This window comes from Oncorhynchus tshawytscha, unplaced genomic scaffold (assembly GCF_018296145.1).
Source record: "Oncorhynchus tshawytscha isolate Ot180627B unplaced genomic scaffold, Otsh_v2.0 Un_contig_8805_pilon_pilon, whole genome shotgun sequence".
In the NCBI taxonomy this organism is placed as follows: domain Eukaryota; kingdom Metazoa; phylum Chordata; class Actinopteri; order Salmoniformes; family Salmonidae; genus Oncorhynchus; species Oncorhynchus tshawytscha.
The window spans coordinates 26565-44525 of record NW_024608175.1 but is presented as its reverse complement, the minus strand read 5'-3'; the positions used below and the strand labels follow the sequence as shown (position 1 = coordinate 44525).

The following is a 17961-nucleotide window of genomic DNA, read 5'->3' as shown; positions in this document are numbered from 1 at the left end:
GTAAACAATATTAATTTCACATTTATTTATGCAGGACTAACTGTCAGGGCTACAATATATAGATGTATATCCAGGACTAACTGTCAGGGCTACAATATATAGATTTACATCCAGGACTAACTGTCAGGGCTACAATATATAGATTAACATCCAGGTCTAACTGTCAGGGCTACAATATATAGATTTACATCCAGGTCTAACTGTCAGACTATGATGAGACGTGGCTGATGTAACATACTATATAATCTGGATGAGACTATGATGAGACGTGGCTGATGTAACATACTATATGATCTGGATGAGACTATGATGAGATGTGGCTGATGTAACATACTATATAATCTGGATGAGACTATGATGAGACGTGGCTGATGTAACATACTATATAATCTGGATGAGACTATGATGAGACGTGGCTGATGTAACATACTATATGATCTGGATGTGACTATGATGAGACGTGGCTGATGTAACATACTATATGATCTGGATGTGACTATGATGAGACGTGGCTGATGTAACATACTATATAATCTGGATGAGACTATGATGAGACGTGGCTGATGTAACATACTATATAATCTGATGAGACGTGGCTGATGTAACATACTATATAATCTGGATGTGACTATGATGAGACGTGGCTGATGTAACATACTATATAATCTGGATGTAACATACTATATAATATGATGAGACGTGGCTGATGTAACATACTATATAATCTGATGAGACGTGGCTGATGTAACATACTATATAATCTGGATGTGACTATGATGAGACGTGGCTGATGTAACATACTATATAATCTGGATGAGACGTGGCTGATGTAACATACTATATGATCTGGATGTGACTATGATGAGACTATGATGAGATGTGGCTGATGTAACATACTATATGATCTGGATGTGACTATGATGAGACTATGATGAGACGTGGCTGATGTAACATACTATATGATCTGGATGTAACATACTATATGATCTGGATGTGACTATGATGAGACGTGGCTGATGTAACATACTATATAATCTGGATGAGACTATGATGAGATGTGGCTGATGTAACATACTATATAATCTGGATGTGACTATGATGAGACGTGGCTGATGTAACATACTATATAATCTGGATGAGACTATGATGAGATGTGGCTGATGTAACATACTATATGATCTGGATGTGACTATGATGAGACGTGGCTGATGTAACATACTATATGATCTGGATGTGACTATGATGAGACGTGGCTGATGTAACATACTATATAATCTGGATGTGACTATGATGAGACGTGGCTGATGTAACATACTATATAATCTGGATGAGACTATGATGAGACGTGGCTGATGTAACATACTATATAATCTGGATGTAACATACTATATGATCTGGATGTGACTATGATGAGATGTGGCTGATGTAACATACTATATGATCTGGATGTGACTATGATGAGACGTGGCTGATGTAACATACTATATGATCTGGATGTGACTATGATGAGACGTGGCTGATGTAACATACTATATAATCTGGATGAGACTATGATGTGACTATGATGAGACGTGGCTGATGTAACATACTATATAATCTGGATGAGACTATGATGAGACGTGGCTGATGTAACATACTATATAATCTGGATGAGACTATGATGAGACGTGGCTGATGTAACATACTATATAATCTGGATGTGACTATGATGAGAATATAATCTGAATGTGACTATGCACGTGTATGCGGTGATGACAGAATACTTCAGTGTTACATCTGGTTTGTTTGTGAAAGGGTTTTTGAATAATTTGTTATGTTTAATAATATGCTCTCTCTTTAATTAAACTCTTCTCCCCCTTCAGTGTTGAGGGTTAAAGTCTTCTCCCCCTTCAGTGTTGAGGGTTAAAGTCTTCTCCCCCTTCAGTGTTGAGGGTTATATGCTTCTCCCCCTTCAGTGTTGAGGGTTAAAGTCTTCTCCCCTTCAGTGTTGAGGGTTAAAGTCTTCTCCCCCTTCAGTGTTGAGGGTTATATGCTTCTCCCCCTTCAGTGTTGAGGGTTATATTCTTCTCCCCCTTCAGTGTTGAGGGTTATATTCTTCTCCCCCTTCAGTGTTGAGGGTTAAAGTCTTCTCCCCCTTCAGTGTTGAGGGTTAAAGTCTTCTCCCCCTTCAGTGGTCGGGGTTATATTCTTCTCCCCCTTCAGTGTTCGGGGTTAAAGTCTTCTCCCATTTCAGTGTTGAGAGTTAAAGTTTTCTCCCCTCCCCCTTCGGTGTTGGACATGTGTATTTGGGTGAGTCTCTCTCCTCCTCTGTCAGTGTGTATTTGGGTGTGAGTCTCTCTCTCCTCCTTCTCCTCTCTAGTTTTCTCTCTGTCGTTCTTTCGTTCTCTCCCTTGCAGAGCCAATGATGTGATCGACTGAGAAGCCTTGCAAAACAAGAAGAGGTTGGGGAGCATTTTTTAATTCAAGGGGCTTTATTGACATGGGAAACATATGTTAACATTGCCAAAGCAAGTGAAGTAGATAATAAACAAAAGTGAAATAAACAATTAAATGAACCCTCCACTCTCTCTCCTCCCTCTCTCTCTCTCTCTCTCTCTCTCTCTCCGCCCTCCCTCTCTCTCTCTCTCTCTCTCTATCTCTCTCCGCCCTCTCTCTCTCTCTCTCCGCCTCTCTCTCTCCTCTCTCTCTCTCTCTCTCTCTCTCTCTCTCTCTCTCTCTCAGTCTCTCTCTCTCTCTCTCCCCTCTCTCTCTCTCCCCGCCCTCTCTCTCTCTCTCCCTCTCTCTGCCCCCTCTCTCTCTCTCTCTCTCTCTCTCTCGCCCTCTCTCTATTCGCCCTCCCTCTCTCTCTCTCTCCCCCCTCTCTCTGCCCCTCTCTCTCTCTCTCTCTCTCTCTCTCCGCCCTCTCTCTCTCTCTCCCTCTCTCTCCGCCCCTCTCTCTCTCTCTCTCTCTCTCTCTCTCTCAGTCTCTCTCTCTCTCTCTCTCACACATACACACACACTGATTTCTTCCTGCGCAAGACTTAGAGACATCATCTAATCTCCCAGAGCTACTACTCAACACTGACACACACACACACACACACACACACACACACACACACACACACACACACACACACACACACACACACACACACACACACACACACACACACACACACACACACACACACACACACACACACACACTGCACTTCCCCCCTCTCATCACACAGAAGAAGAGCCACACACACACACACACACACACATCCACACTCAAACACACACCCATATTCCGAGTCAGTGGATCTAGATTCTCTCTCTCTGCCTGTCTTCCTGTGTTTCTGTTGGAAGATGCTCTGCTGGGAGTTGTGTCTGACCCTGCTCCTCTGGGCTCGTCCTGCGAGGACCATCCCTTCCACCAACGTCAAGATCACACACGGTGAGTACTACTATTTTGGTGTGGCGGCTGCGGCGGTAAACAAACGTTTGGGGGAGGAAGTTGTGCTTCATCTGGGTAGAGTCATTGAAGAAGATCAAATCACATTTTATTTGTCACATGCTCCAAATACAACAGGTGTAGGTAGACCTTATTGTGAAATGCTGAATACAACAGGTGTAGGTAGACCTTATTGTGAAATGCTGAATACAACAGGTGTAGGTAGACCTTATTGTGAAATGCTGAATACAACAGGTGTAGGTAGACCTTATTGTGAAATGCTGAATACAACAGGTGTAGGTAGACCTTATTGTGAAATGCTTATTTACAAGCCCTTAACCAACAATACAGTTTTAAGAAAAGAAAAAGAAAAATAAGAAAAATAAGAAAAATAAGTGTTAAGAAAGTATGTATTAAAATAAACTGAAGAATAATAAACCCAATGTTTCCCTGGTAGTCTTTGGTGTTCTAGAAGGTGAAAGGTGACAGCATCTTCCAAAGCTCTATATACAGTCACTCACATTGGGTTAGTCAGTTAGTTAGTTAGTTAGTTAGTTAGTTAGTTAGTCAGTTAGTTAGTTAGTCAGTTAGTCAGTTAGTTAGTTAGTCAGTTAGTCAGTTAGTTAGTTAGTTAGTCAGTTAGTTAGTTAGTCAGTTAGTTAGTTAGTTAGTTAGTTAGTTAGTTAGTTAGTCAGTTAGTCAGTTCGTCAGTTAGTTAGTTAGTTAGTCAGTTAGTTAGTTAGTTAGTCAGTTAGTTAGTTAGTTAGTCAGTTAGTCAGTTAGTTAGTTAGTTAGTTAGTCAGTTAGTCAGTTAGTTAGTCAGTTAGTTAGTTAGTTAGTTAGTTAGTCAGTTAGTTAGTTAGTCAGTTAGTCAGTTCGTTAGTTAGTTAGTCAGTTAGTTAGTTAGTTAGTCAGTTAGTCAGTTAGTTAGTTAGTTAGTCAGTTAGTCAGTTAGTTAGTCAGTTAGTCAGTTAGTTAGTTAGTCAGTTAGTCAGTTAGTTAGTTAGTTAGTTAGTCAGTTAGTTAGTTAGTTAGTTAGTTAGTTAGTTAGTTAGTTAGTCAGTCAGTTAGTTAGTCAGTTAGTAAGTTATTTAGTTAGTTAGTTAGTTAGTTAGTCAGTTAGTCAGTTAGTTAGTTAGTCAGTTAGTTAGTTAGTTAGTTAGTTAGTTAGTCAGTTAGTCAGTTAGTTAGTCAGTTAGTCAGTTAGTTAGTTAGTTAGTTAGTCAGTCAGTTAGTTAGTTAGTTAGTCAGTTAGTCAGTTAGTTAGTTAGTTAGTTAGTTAGTCAGTTAGTCAGTTAGTCAGTTAGTTAGTCAGTTAGTCAGTTAGTTAGTTAGTTAGTCAGTCAGTTAGTTAGTTAGTTAGTTAATTAATTTGTTAGTCAGTCAGTCAGTTAGTTAATTAGTTAGTGAATTAGTTAGTTAGTTAGTTAGTTAGTCAGTTAGTTAGTTAGTTAGTCAGTCAGTCAGTTAGTCAGTTAGTTAGTCAGTTAGTTAGTTAGTTAGTTAGTTAGTTAGTTAGTCAGTCAGTTAGTTAGTTAGTTAATTAATTTGTTAGTCAGTCAGTCAGTTAGTTAATTAGTTAGTGAATTGTTGGTTAGTTAGTTAGTTATATATAGTCACTCACATTGGGTTAGTCAGTTAGTCAGTTAGTTAGTTAGTCAGTTAGTCAGTTAGTTAGTTAGTTAGTTAGTTAGTTAGTCAGTTAGTCAGTTAGTTAGTTAGTTAGTTAGTTAGTTAGTTAGTTAGTTAGTTAGTCAGTTAGTTAGTTAGTTAGTTAGTCAGTTAGTCAGTTAGTTAGTTAGTCAGTTAGTTAGTTAGTCAGTTAGTTAGTCAGTTAGTTAGTTAGTTAGTTAGTCAGTTAGTTAGTTAGTTCGTTAGTCAGTTAGTTAGTTAGTTAGTTAGTCAGTTAGTTAGTCAGTTAGTCAGTTGGTTAGTTAGTTAGTTAGTTAGTTAGTTAGTCAGTCAGTTAGTTAGTCAGTTAGTTAGTCAGTTAGTTAGATAGTTAGCTAGTTAGTCAGTTAGTTAGTTAGTTAGTCAGTTAGTCAGTCAGTTAGTTAGTTAGTTAGTCAGTTAGTTAGTTAGTTAGTTAGTTAGTTAGTCAGTTAGTTAGTCAGTTAGTTAGTCAGTTAGTCAGTTAGTTAGTCAGTTAGTCAGTTAGTTAGTCAGTTAGTCAGTTAGTTAGTTAGTCAGTTAGTTAGTTAGTCAGTCAGTTAGTTAGTTAGTTAGTCAGTTAGTCAGTTATTTAGTTAGTTAGTTAGTTAGTTAGTCAGTTAGTTCATTAGATAGTCAGTTAGTTAGTCAGTTAGTCAGTTGGTTAGTTAGTCAGTTAGTCAGTTAGTTAGTTAGTTAGTTAGTTAGTTAGTTAGTCAGTTCGTTAGTTCGTTAGTCAGTTAGTTAGTTAGTTAGTTAGTAAGTTAGTCAGTTAGTTAGTTAGTTAGTTAGTCAGTTAGTTAGTTAGTCAGTTAGTAAGTTATTTAGTTAGTTAGTTAGTTAGTTAGTTAGTCAGTTAGTCAGTTATTTAGTTAGTTAGTTAGTCAGTTAGTTAGTCAGTTAGTTAGTTAGTTAGTTCGTTAGTCAGTTAGTTAGTTAGTTAGTTAGTTAGTTAGTCAGTTAGTCAGTTAGTTAGTCAGTTAGTCAGTCAGTTAGTCAGTTAGTCAGTTAGTTAGTTAGTTAGTTAGTTAGCTAGTTAGTTAGTCAGTTAGTTAGTTAGTCAGTCAGTTAGTTAGTTAGTTAGTTAGTCAGTTAGTCAGTTAGTTAGTTAGTTAGTTAGTTAGTTAGTTAGTCAGTTAGTTCATTAGATAGTCAGTTAGTTAGTCAGTTAGTCAGTTGGTTAGTTAGTTAGTTAGTTAGTTAGTCAGTTAGTTAGTTAGTTAGTTAGTTAGTCAGTTAGTTAGTTAGTTAGTTAGTTAGTCAGTTAGTTAGTTAGTTAGTTAGTTAGTTAGTTAGTCAGTTAGTTAGTTAGTTAGTTAGTTAGTTAGTCAGTCAGTTAGTTAGTCAGTTAGTAAGTTATTTAGTTAGTTAGTCAGTTAGTCAGTTAGTTAGTTAGTCAGTTAGTCAGTTAGTTAGTTAGTTAGTTAGTTAGTCAGTTAGTTAGTTAGTTAGTTAGTTAGTTAGTTAGTTAGTCAGTCAGTTAGTTAGTCAGTTAGTAAGTTATTTAGTTAGTTAGTTAGTTAGTTAGTTAGTTAGTTAGTTAGTTAGTTAGTCAGTCAGTTAGTTAGTTAGTTAGTTAGCTTGTGATTATGTGATTATAATTATTATTTGACCCTGCTGGTCATCTATGAACGTTTCCTCCTAGGTTCCTGCCTTTCTAGAGAGTTCTTCCTAGCCACCGTGCTTCTACATCTGCATTGCTTGCTGTTTAGGGTTTCAGGCTGGGTTTCTGTACAGCACTTTGAGATATCAGCTGACGTAAGAAGGGCTTTATAAATACATTTGTTTGTTTGATTGATTGATTGGTCAGTTAGTTAGTTAGTTAGTTAGTTTCTTTGTTTCTTTGTTAGTTAACCACCCGGGTTGAGGAACCAGGCTTCCAGCAGAACCAGAGGATCAGGGTGCATGAGCATGGAGCCAACCTGACCACATGACTCCTTTCTGGGACAGCTAGAGGGAGAGACCGCCTAGGGCTGGTGGAGCTAGAGACTAGATGCGTGTTCTCATATAGAAATTGCATGACTACATGCCTATACTGTGACATGTACAGTTTTTTAAACCTTTATTTGATATTTCTAGATGTATCTTATTGAGCAGTATTTCTTCCTCGTTACTCAAGACAGTTGTGTCTGTGTTTACTGTTTAGTTGTAATATTTCAAGAGATTTATAAACTGCCTTTTGTCATTTCAAGAAATCCTGTTTCTGGTTGTTTCTTCTTCTCATTGGAGGCTGTGTGGCTGGATTTAATCTAACTGGTTTTGATAAAAGAAGAAGAATTGAACTGACATGTTTGTAGCTGTTGTGAGAGTTTAGTTGGGGTATCTGGAGTCTAACTGACATGTTTGTAGCTGTTGTGAGAGTTTAGTTGGGGTATCTGGAGTCTAACTGACATGTTGGAAGCTGTTGTGAGAGTTTAGTTGGGGTATCTGGAGTCTAACTGACATGTTGGAAGCTGTTGTGAGAGTTTAGTTGGGGTATCTGGAGTCTATTGGAAAGCAAGCGGGCACAGAGATGTGTAGTTTCAGGAGAACGTATGCTATCTGTGTCTCTGCCATGCACCTCTATTTAGATTTTTAGGGAGAGTATGGTCGTTCACCTGATGACCGGGGTCAGCCTGCAGGCGCCCGTCCCGCCACAAGGAGTCGCTAGAGTGCGATGAGCCAAGTAAAGCCCCCACTGGCCAACCCAGATGATTAACCCAGATGGCTAACCCAGATGGCTAACCCAGATGACTAACCCAGATGACTAACCCAGATGGCCAACCCAGATGACTAACCCAGATGACTAACCCAGATGGCTAACCCAGATGGCCAACCCAGATGACTAACCCAGATGACTAACCCAGATGACTAACCCAGATGACTAACCCAGATGACTAACCCAGATGGCCAACCCAGATGATTAACCCAGATGACTAACCCAGATGACCAACCCAGATGACTAACCCAGATGTCTAACTCAGATGACTAACCCAGATGACCAACCCAGATGACTAACCCAGATGGCCAACCCAGATGGCCAACCCAGATGACTAACCCAGATGGCCAACCCAGATGACTGACTAACCCAGATGGCCAACCCAGATTATTAACCCAGATGGCCCTGTGCCAATTGTGCGCCGCCCTATGAAACTCCCGATCACGGCCGGTTGTGATACAGCCCGGGATCGACCCCGGGTCTGTAGTGACGCCTCTAGCACTGCGGTGCCTTAGACCCCTGCGCCACACGTGAGGCCCTAGTCTGAACATGTTAAGAGAAGTGCAGCCTGTCCTCTCAACATATACAGTAACAGAGTACCTGGAACTCTTGGTGAAGTGATACAGAGTGACTGATAGTCTAGGTGAAGGGATACAGAGTGACTGAAAGTCTACCTTTGGTGAAGTGATACAGAGTAACTGAAAGTCTTGGTGAAGGGATACAGAGTGACTGAAAGTCTTGGTGAAGGGATACAGAGTAACTGAAAGTCTACCTTTGGTGAAGTGATACAGAGTAACTGAAAGTCTTGGTGAAGGGATACAGAGTGACTGATAGTCTTGGTGAAGGGATACAGAGTGACTGATAGTCTTGGTGAAGGGATACAGAGTGACTGATAGTCTTGGTGAAGGGATACAGAGTGACTGAAAGTCTTGGTGAAGTGATACAGAGTAACTGATAGTCTTGGTGAAGGGATACAGAGTGACTGATAGTCTTGGTGAAGGGATACAGAGTGACTGATAGTCTTGGTGAAGTGATACAGTGTAACTGAAAGTCTTGGTGAAGTGATACAAAGTAACTGGGTCACACTGGTATAAAGAGATCGGGAGACAGGCGCAGGAATGCGTAATAGGGGTTTTTATTTCCCAAATTACAGCGTGCCGTGTAAAGGCACGGGGACGAAGACCAAACAAACACATACAGCATACAAAACACAGGGTAGAAACCTAACAAAAGAGTGAGGAGTACCTCGAATAAATACACAATCGCACAATGATTATCACACGGGACGAGACCCGCAAACATCTGCACAATATAAGCGACATGAAAGCCAAAACAACACAGCACAGGTACTCACACGAACCAACGGACATTGGGACAATAATGGACCGGACAACGGTGAAGAAAGGGCACACCTACAGTATCCAATTACTAATGCATGGGAATAGGGACCAGGTGTGTAATGACAGATCCAGAGGGATCCGTGACGAACTGAAAGTCTTGGTGAAGGGATACAGAGTGACTGAAAGTCTAGGTGAAGGGATACAGAGTGACTGATAGTCTTGGTGAAGGGATACAGAGTGACTGAAAGTCTTGGTGAAGTGATACAGAGTGACCGATAGTCTTGGTGAAGGATACAGAGTGACTGAAAGTCTTGGTGAAGTGATACAGAGTGACTGAGTCTTGGTGAAGGGATACAGAGACCGATAGTCTTGGTGAAGGGATACAGAGTGACTGAAAGTCTTGGTGAAGGGATACAGAGTGACTGAAAGTCTAGGTGAAGGGATACAGAGTGACTGATAGTCTTGGTGAAGGGATACAGAGTGACTGAAAGTCTTGGTGAAGTGATACAGAGTGACCGATAGTCTTGGTGAAGGGATACAGTGACCGATAGTCTAGGTGAAGGGATACAGAGTGACTGAAAGTCTTGGTGAAGTGATACAGAGTGACTGAAAGTCTTGGTGAAGGGATACAGTGACCGATAGTCTAGGTGAAGGGATACAGAGTGACTGAAAGTCTTGGTGAAGTGGAGTGACCGATAGTCTTGATGAAGGGATACAGAGTGACTGAAAGTCTTGGTGAAGGGATACAGAGTGACTGATACTCTTGATGAAGGGATACAGAGTGACCGAAAGTCTTGGTGAAGGGATACAGAGTGACTGATACTCTTGGTGAAGGGATACAGAGTGAACTGAAAGGGATCTAGGACCGATAGTCTTGATGAAGGGATACAGAGTGACTGATACTCTTGATGAAGGGATACAGAGTAAAACTCTTGGTGAAACTGACTGAAAGCTTTTGGGTAAGTGCATAAACACGGGACAATTTGGTATTTATTAGGATCCCCATTAGCTGCTGCAAAAGCATCAGCTGCTCTTCCTGGGGTCCTTCTGAAACATGACAGAGGACAGAACATTATTAGTCAAGGTCTGAAATACAGACATATAAAACACATAGCCTACAATGATGAGGTTATCACTTCAGAATGATGAGGTTATTCAGAATGATGAGGTTATCACTTCAGAATGATGAGGTTATCACTTCAGAATGATGAGGTTATCACTTCAGAATGATGAGGTTATCACTTCAGAATGATGAGGTTATCACTTCAGAATGATGAGGTTATCACTTCAGAATGATGAGGTTATCACTTCAGAATGATGAGGTTATCACTTCAGAATATAGAAAACTTTTGGAAAATACTTCTGTAAACTTTGGGATAGGAGTGCTGCAGTCTAACTTGATAATGAACATGACAAGGACAACCTTAAATGCGGAGTATTCACAATTACTTAAGAGCAGTGTAACCTATTCTCTTTCATTCTCTATTCTCCCCCGCTCTCGCTTACCTCCCCCTCTCTCGCCTCTCTCCTCTCTCCTCTTTCCATCTTCTGACTTCCCTTCCCTTCCCTTCCCTTCCCTTCCCTTCCCTTCCCTTCCCTTCCCTTCCCTTCCCTTCCCTTCCCTTCCCTTCCCTTCCCTTCCCTTCCCTTCCCTTCCCTTCCTTCCCTTCCCTTCCCTTCCCTTCCCCTTCCCTTCCCCTCCCTTCCCTTCCCTTCCCTTCCCCTCCCTCCTTCCCTTCCCTTCCCCCCTCCCCTCCCCTCCCCTCCCTTCCCTTCCCTTCCCTTCCCTTCCCTTCCCTTCCCTTCCCCCCCCTCCCCCTCCCCTCCCCTCCCTCCCCCCCCCCTTTCCCCTTCCCCCTACAGTTGCCAGAACCAGGCCTTCCCGTCACCTGTCCGTTGTTCTGGACTGAGTTCCTCACTGCTACCGTTTTTCCCTCTGAACCGTACCTGGGCCGAGGCTGACCTGTACTGTGCTGAATTCTCCAACGGTCTCAAGTCTGCCAAACTCACCTCCGTACACAGGTGAGAGGGATACCTGTCCATATACACACACAAAGGTCCACACACTGCCACACTACAGGTGAGAGGATACACACACACGCACGCACACACACACACACACGCACACCGCACACACACACACATACACACACTCACACACACACACACACACACACACACACACACAAACCGCACACACACACACACACACACACACACACACACACACACACACACACACACACACACACACACACACACACACACACACACACACACACACACACACACACACACAGACACCTCTCTCTAACTCTAACCATCCCTTGTCTGAGTTCTCAGCTGGGAGGAGAATGTGTTCGTCTACGATCTCGTCAACAGCCGTATCCCAGGGATACCAACAGACATATGGATCGGCCTTCACGACAGGAGACAGGTAAGCACTGAGGGTTCAAACATTCCAGGATCTTTCCCAGAATTCCCTCCCAATTCCCGGAGTCTTCTGGGTAGTTTTCCAGAAACCCTATTAAGCACCACTGCCTGGATAATCACTACCTCATATGTTGTCAACAAACACACTGTACTTGTCTTTTTAAGGTAATGTACTCTGGGGGTTGACATCTGCAGCAGTTATCGTGAATTCAATCTCTGCAGATGTCTCCTCAGATGTAATACAAAGAATCTTCCAACTAGGATTTATGGTGCCAGTTAAACGTTTGGACACACCGACTCATTCAAGGGTTTTTCTTTATTTTTATTATTTTCTACATTGTAGAATAATAGTGAAGACATCAAAACTATGAAATAACACATATGGAATCATGTAGTAACCAAAAATGTGTTAAACAAATTAAAACTGAGTTTAGATTTTAGATTCTTCAAAGTAGCCACCCTTTGCCTTGATGACAGCTTTTCACACTCTTGGCATTCTCTCAACCAGCTTCATCTGGAAGGATTTTCCCAGAGTCTTGAAGGAGTTCCCACATATGCTGAGCACTTGTTGGCTGCTTTTCCTTCACTCTGCAGTCCAACTCATCCCAAACCATCTCAATTGGGTTGAGGTCAGGTGATTGTGGTGGCCAGGTCATCTGATGCAGCACTCCATCACTCTCCTTCTTGGTAAAATAGCCCTTACACAGCCTGGAGGTGTGTTGGGTCATTTTCCTGTTGAAAATTAAATGATAGCCTCACTAAGCGCAAACCAGATGGGATGGCGTATTGCTGCAGAATGCTGTGGTAGCCATGCTGGTTAAGTGTGCCTTGAATTCTATATAAATCAAAGACAGTGTCACCAGCAAAGCACCCACACACCATCACACCTCCTCCTCCATGCTTCACATTGGGAACCACGCATGCGCAGATCATCCGTTCACCTACTCTGCGTCTCACAAAGACACGGCGGTTGGAACCAAAAATATGGACTTGGTCTTTTACCAAATAGGGCTATTTTCTGTATACCACCCCTACCTTGTCACAACACAACCAATTGGCTGAAAGAAGGAAAGAAATTCCACAAATTTACTTTTAACAAGGCACATCTGTTAATTGAAATGCATTCCAGGTGACTACCTCATGAAGCTGGTTGAGAGAGAATGCCAAGAGTGTACAAAGCTGTCATCAAGGCAAAGGGTGGCTACTTTGAAGAATCTCAAATATAAAATATATTTAGATTTGTTTAACACTTTCTTGGTTACTACATGATTCCATATGTGTTATTTCATAGTGTTTATGTCTTAACTATTATTCTACAATGTAGAAAATAGTAAAACAAATTTAAAACCTGTGTTGAAAATGCTGTGCCTTCTTCTCGGCACTAGAATAGATTTAGGAAGCTATAGAAATGCATGTATTAATGTTTACATTCAATTTGGACACTTTCATTATTTTACAGGCATCTTAATGCATACTGTTGAAGTACATTATGTGTACATAAAAATGTAAAATTAAAAATATATTTTAAAAAAACATTTTCGTTAAAGTAAACATTTTATAGATTACTATTACATCTACCCAGCAAACCAAAATTGTTTTTGTGAAAGTTCCCAGAACATTCGTTAGTTTGCGGCAAATGTTCTCATAAGACAAAAACTATCCAGTTGTGCTAATGATAAGACAATGTTTGTGTAAAACGTTTGTCAGATGTTTCCAGAACGTTCCCACTCACATTAAGTTGTGTCAGTGTGTTCTAAAACATTATTACATCATCTGGAAACCTCATGAGAACGTTTGGGGAATTCTTCTGTGGTGATTGTTACATCATCTGGAAACCTCATGAGAACCTTTGTTACATCATCTGGGAGAACCTTCTTCTGTGGTGATTGTTACATCATCTGGAAACCTCATTTGAGAACCTTTGAGAACCTTTGGGGAATTCTTCTGTGGTGATTGTTACATCATCTGAAACCTGTTTGTGATTGTTACAGATGTTGTGAATAAAGTTTTAGTGAACGTTCGAACATTCCAATGAGATTTCAGTTCAAATTGTTTTCTGAATAATTATTTTAATATTTTTGGGACGTTATAATCCTAATGTTAGATAAAACCCCAACTAGAAATGAATGGAAATCTAAGCTATTGTTCTAGGAACGTTCCCAGTTTGCTGGATATGCTAATAGATCCCAGAGGGTTTACTTCTAACAGTACCAACAACTAGAACAGGTCATGGTAGAAATAGTTTTAGTTACTTAGCTCCGTGGCCCTGGAATTCTCTCCTGAACATTTTGAAATTTGATGATCTAGTTTCGTCGGTGGAGTTTAAACACTTGATCGATGTCTATATCATAGAGTGTAATTGTCTTTAGGCAAGCTGTTTTTAGTCAAGACTTTCGTGTTTTTTAACGTAAAATGTAATTGTTGTACTGTATGTGTGGTTATAGTTTTGTTTAATGTCGTGTTAGTGTATGTAAATTGTTTTGTCTGAAACGTTGTTCCCCCTGCTGCTATTGGACCAGGTCTCTCTTGGAAAAGAGATGTTATCTCAATGAGAAAAACCTGTATAAATAAAGGTCAAATAAAAACTAAATGAAAGCAACAGGAGCCTGTCAGTCCAGCTCTATAGGAAGCCAGTCTGACGTAGATATTTCACTCTAGAACTGAAAGCAACAGGAGCCTGTCAGTCCAGCTCTATAGGAAGCCAGTCTGACGTAGATATTTCGCTCTAGAACTGAAAGCAACAGGAGCCTGTCAGTCCAGCTCTATAGGAAGCCAGTCTGACGTAGATATTTCACTCTAGAACTGAAAGCAACAGGAGCCTGTCAGTCCAGCTCTATAGGAAGCCAGTCTGACGTAGATATTTCACTCTAGAACTGAAACCAACAGGAGCCTGTCAGTCCAGCTCTATAGGAAGCCAGTCTGACGAACTGAGAGCCTATTTCACTCTAGAACTGAAAGGCTGGTTCATTAACACACTGCTGGTAAACCCACTACAGAGTCACCAAGCCATCACCTCCAGAGATAGAGAACCTAGACTGGGCCTACGTCCCAAATGGCACCCCTTATTCCTATAGTAGTCTACTGTTGATCAGAGGAGAGCTAGTCTCTGGTCAAATGTAATGCACTACGAAGGGAACAGGAAGCCATTTAGGATCGAACCCCAGGTTTGTTTGGTTTAGCCAGGGTTGGTGTTGATTATCACTAATGGGGCGGCAGGTTAGCCTAGTGGTTAGAGTGTAGAGGTGGCAGGGTAGCCTAGTGGTTACAGCGTTGGACTAGTAACCGGAAGGTAATAATGGTAGGATGCAGCCCAGGTTTGTTTGGTTCAGCCAGGGTTGGTGTTGATTATCACTGATGGGGCGGCAGGGTGGCCTAGTGGTTAGAGCGTTGGGTCTTAACTGACTTGCCTAGCTTAAATAAAGGTAATAATGTTAGGATGCAGCCCCAGGTTTGTTTGGTTTAGCCAGGGTTGGTGTTGATTATCACTAATGGGGCGGCAGGGTAGCCTAGTGGTTAGAGCGTTGGACTAGTAACCGGAAGGTTGCAAGTTCAAATCCCTGAGCTGAACAGGCAGTTATCCCACTGTTCCTAGGCCTCCATTGTAAATAAGAATTTGTTCTTAGTTAAATAAAGGTAATAATGCAGCCCAGGTTTGTTTGGTTTAGCCAGGGTTGGTGTTGATTATCACTGATGTGATCCAGTATATCTGTTGCCGGAACTCACTACAGAGTGGTTTTATTGGACCAGGGGTATAAGTTCCCTCTTTATGAATAAATCTAGGATCAGTTTACACTTCCCCCTATCCTAACCTTAACCGTTAGGGTTGTAAAACACTAAGCTGTCCCCAGATCAGTGGTGTTTGTAACTACTAGTACAACTCTCATGGGAAACAGCTAACAGGACATATCTGACGTGCAAACCTCTTATTAACTTTCCAAACGGGGCTAAAATGAGGTCCCAGTTGAGAGTCAGACTCAGAGTTTAGGTAACGGTCAGTTTTAGGTTTTAGCTAAACTTCCCTTTTCATTAAAGCAGTCTGCCCAGGTTGTTACATGTACCATGTCATACTATTCCTGACTGTAGGAGGGCACTCTGGAGTGGACCGACGGCAGTAACTATGGATACAGCTACTGGGATGGCAACCAGCCTGACGACGGCATACACCGCATCCCCGAAGAGGAAGACTGTGTCGAGATCTGGTACAGGCAGAACAGCGGTGAGACACACACACAGGCAGTCAATAATGCATACACACACAGGCAGTCAATAATGCATACACACAAACAGGCAGTCAATAAGCATAAACACACACAGGCAGTCAATAATGCATACACACACACAGGCAGTCAATAATGCATACACACACAGGCAGTTAATAATGCATACACACAAACAGGCAGTCAATAATGCATAAACACACAGGCAGTCAATAATGCATACACACAAACAGGCAGTCAATAATGCATACACACACACACAAACAGGCAGTCAATAATGCATAAACACACACAGGCAGTCAATAATGCATAAACACACAAACAGGCAGTCAATAATGCATACACACAAACAGGCAGTCAATAATGCATAAACACACACAGGCAGTCAATAATGCATACACACACACAGGCAGTCAATAAGCATAAACACAAACAGGCAGTCAATAATGCATAAACACACACAGGCAGTCAATAATGCATACACACACACACAGGCAGTCAATAATGCATACACACACACAGGCAGTCAATAAGCATAAACACAAACAGGCAGTCAATAATGCATAAACACACACAGGCAGTCAATAATGCATAAACACAAACAGGCAGCCAATAATGCATAAACACACACAGGCAGTCAATAATGCATACACACACACAGGCAGTCAATAAGCATAAACACAAACAGGCAGTCAATAATGCATAAACACACACAGGCAGTCAATAATGCATACACACACAGGCAGTCAATAATGCATACACACAGTGTATTACCCAATAAAACATGATTAAGACAGGGGATGACCTACAGGTTCATGATTGAGCCAGGGGATGACCTACAGGTTCATGATTGAGCCAGGGGATGACCTACAGGTTCATGATTGAGCCAGGGGATGACCTACAGGTTCATGATTGAGCCAGGGGATGACCTACAGGTTCATGATTGAGCCAGGGGATGACCTAAAGATTATTGATTGAGCCAGGGGATGATCTAAAGGTTCATGATTGAGCCAGGGGATGACCTACAGGTTTCATGATTGAGCCAGGGGATGACCTACAGGTTCATGATTCATGAGCCAGGGGATGACTAAAGGTTCATGATTGAGCCAGGGGATGATCTAAAGGTTCATGATTGAGCCAGGGGACGACCTACAGGTTCATGATTGAGCCAGGGGACGACCTACAGGTTCATGATTGAGCCAGGGGACGATCTAAAGGTTCCTGATTGAGCCAGGGGATGATCTAAAGGTTCATGATTGAGCCAGGGGACGATCTAAAGGTTCATGATTGAGCCAGGGGACGACCTAAAGGTTCTTAATTGGTTGTTTCGGATGTGTTTCTCTGAGTTTCTGTCCAAGTATGTGTCCCCGCTGACACACACACACACACACACACACACACACACACACACACACACACACACACACACACACACACACACACACACACACACACACACACACACACACACACACACACACACACACACACACACACACACACACACACACACACACACACACACACAATCATATGCATAGTGGGGACACACACTAGTAAAGAAACTCAGAGAAACAGGCCTGGCCATTTCAGAGCCTTTATGCCAGAACCCCCATCAGGCCTTGCTGTTATACCAGGCATCTATAACCAGTTGAGGCTGAATCCCTCTCAGGTCTCCCTTGTTGGGTAATAAACTGTGTGCATCATTAGGACAACTGGGTGCCAGAACAGACACCTGTGTAATGAGTCACACACACACACACACACACACACACACACACACACACACACACACACACACACACACACACACACACACACACACACACACACACACACACACACACACACACACACACACACACACACACACATTACACACACGTCCGTAGCTGATGAGTCAGTCAATGTAGTGTTGTTTTTGTTTCTAACAGCGCTGTGTGTGTGTGTGTGTGTGTGTGTGTGTGTGTGTGTGTGTGTGTGTTTCTGACAGCGCTGAGGTCCTGGAATGATAACAGCTGTGACAAAGCCTTTCCCTTCGTGTGCAAGATCCCCACAGTGGACAACTAGACCTCTGGGGTCCAGCACTAACTAACACACACACACACACACACACACACACACACACACACACACACACACACACACACACACACACACACACACACTTGCAACCCTCCCTCTCTTCATCTCCTCCCTCACCCC

General features: G+C 41.9%; 1 pseudogene; it reads left to right on the top strand.

Moving 5' to 3' along the window:
* Positions 1–3333: 3333 nt before the first annotated feature.
* LOC112238848 lies at positions 3334–17918 on the top strand (annotated as a pseudogene).
* Positions 17919–17961: the final 43 nt, after the last annotated feature.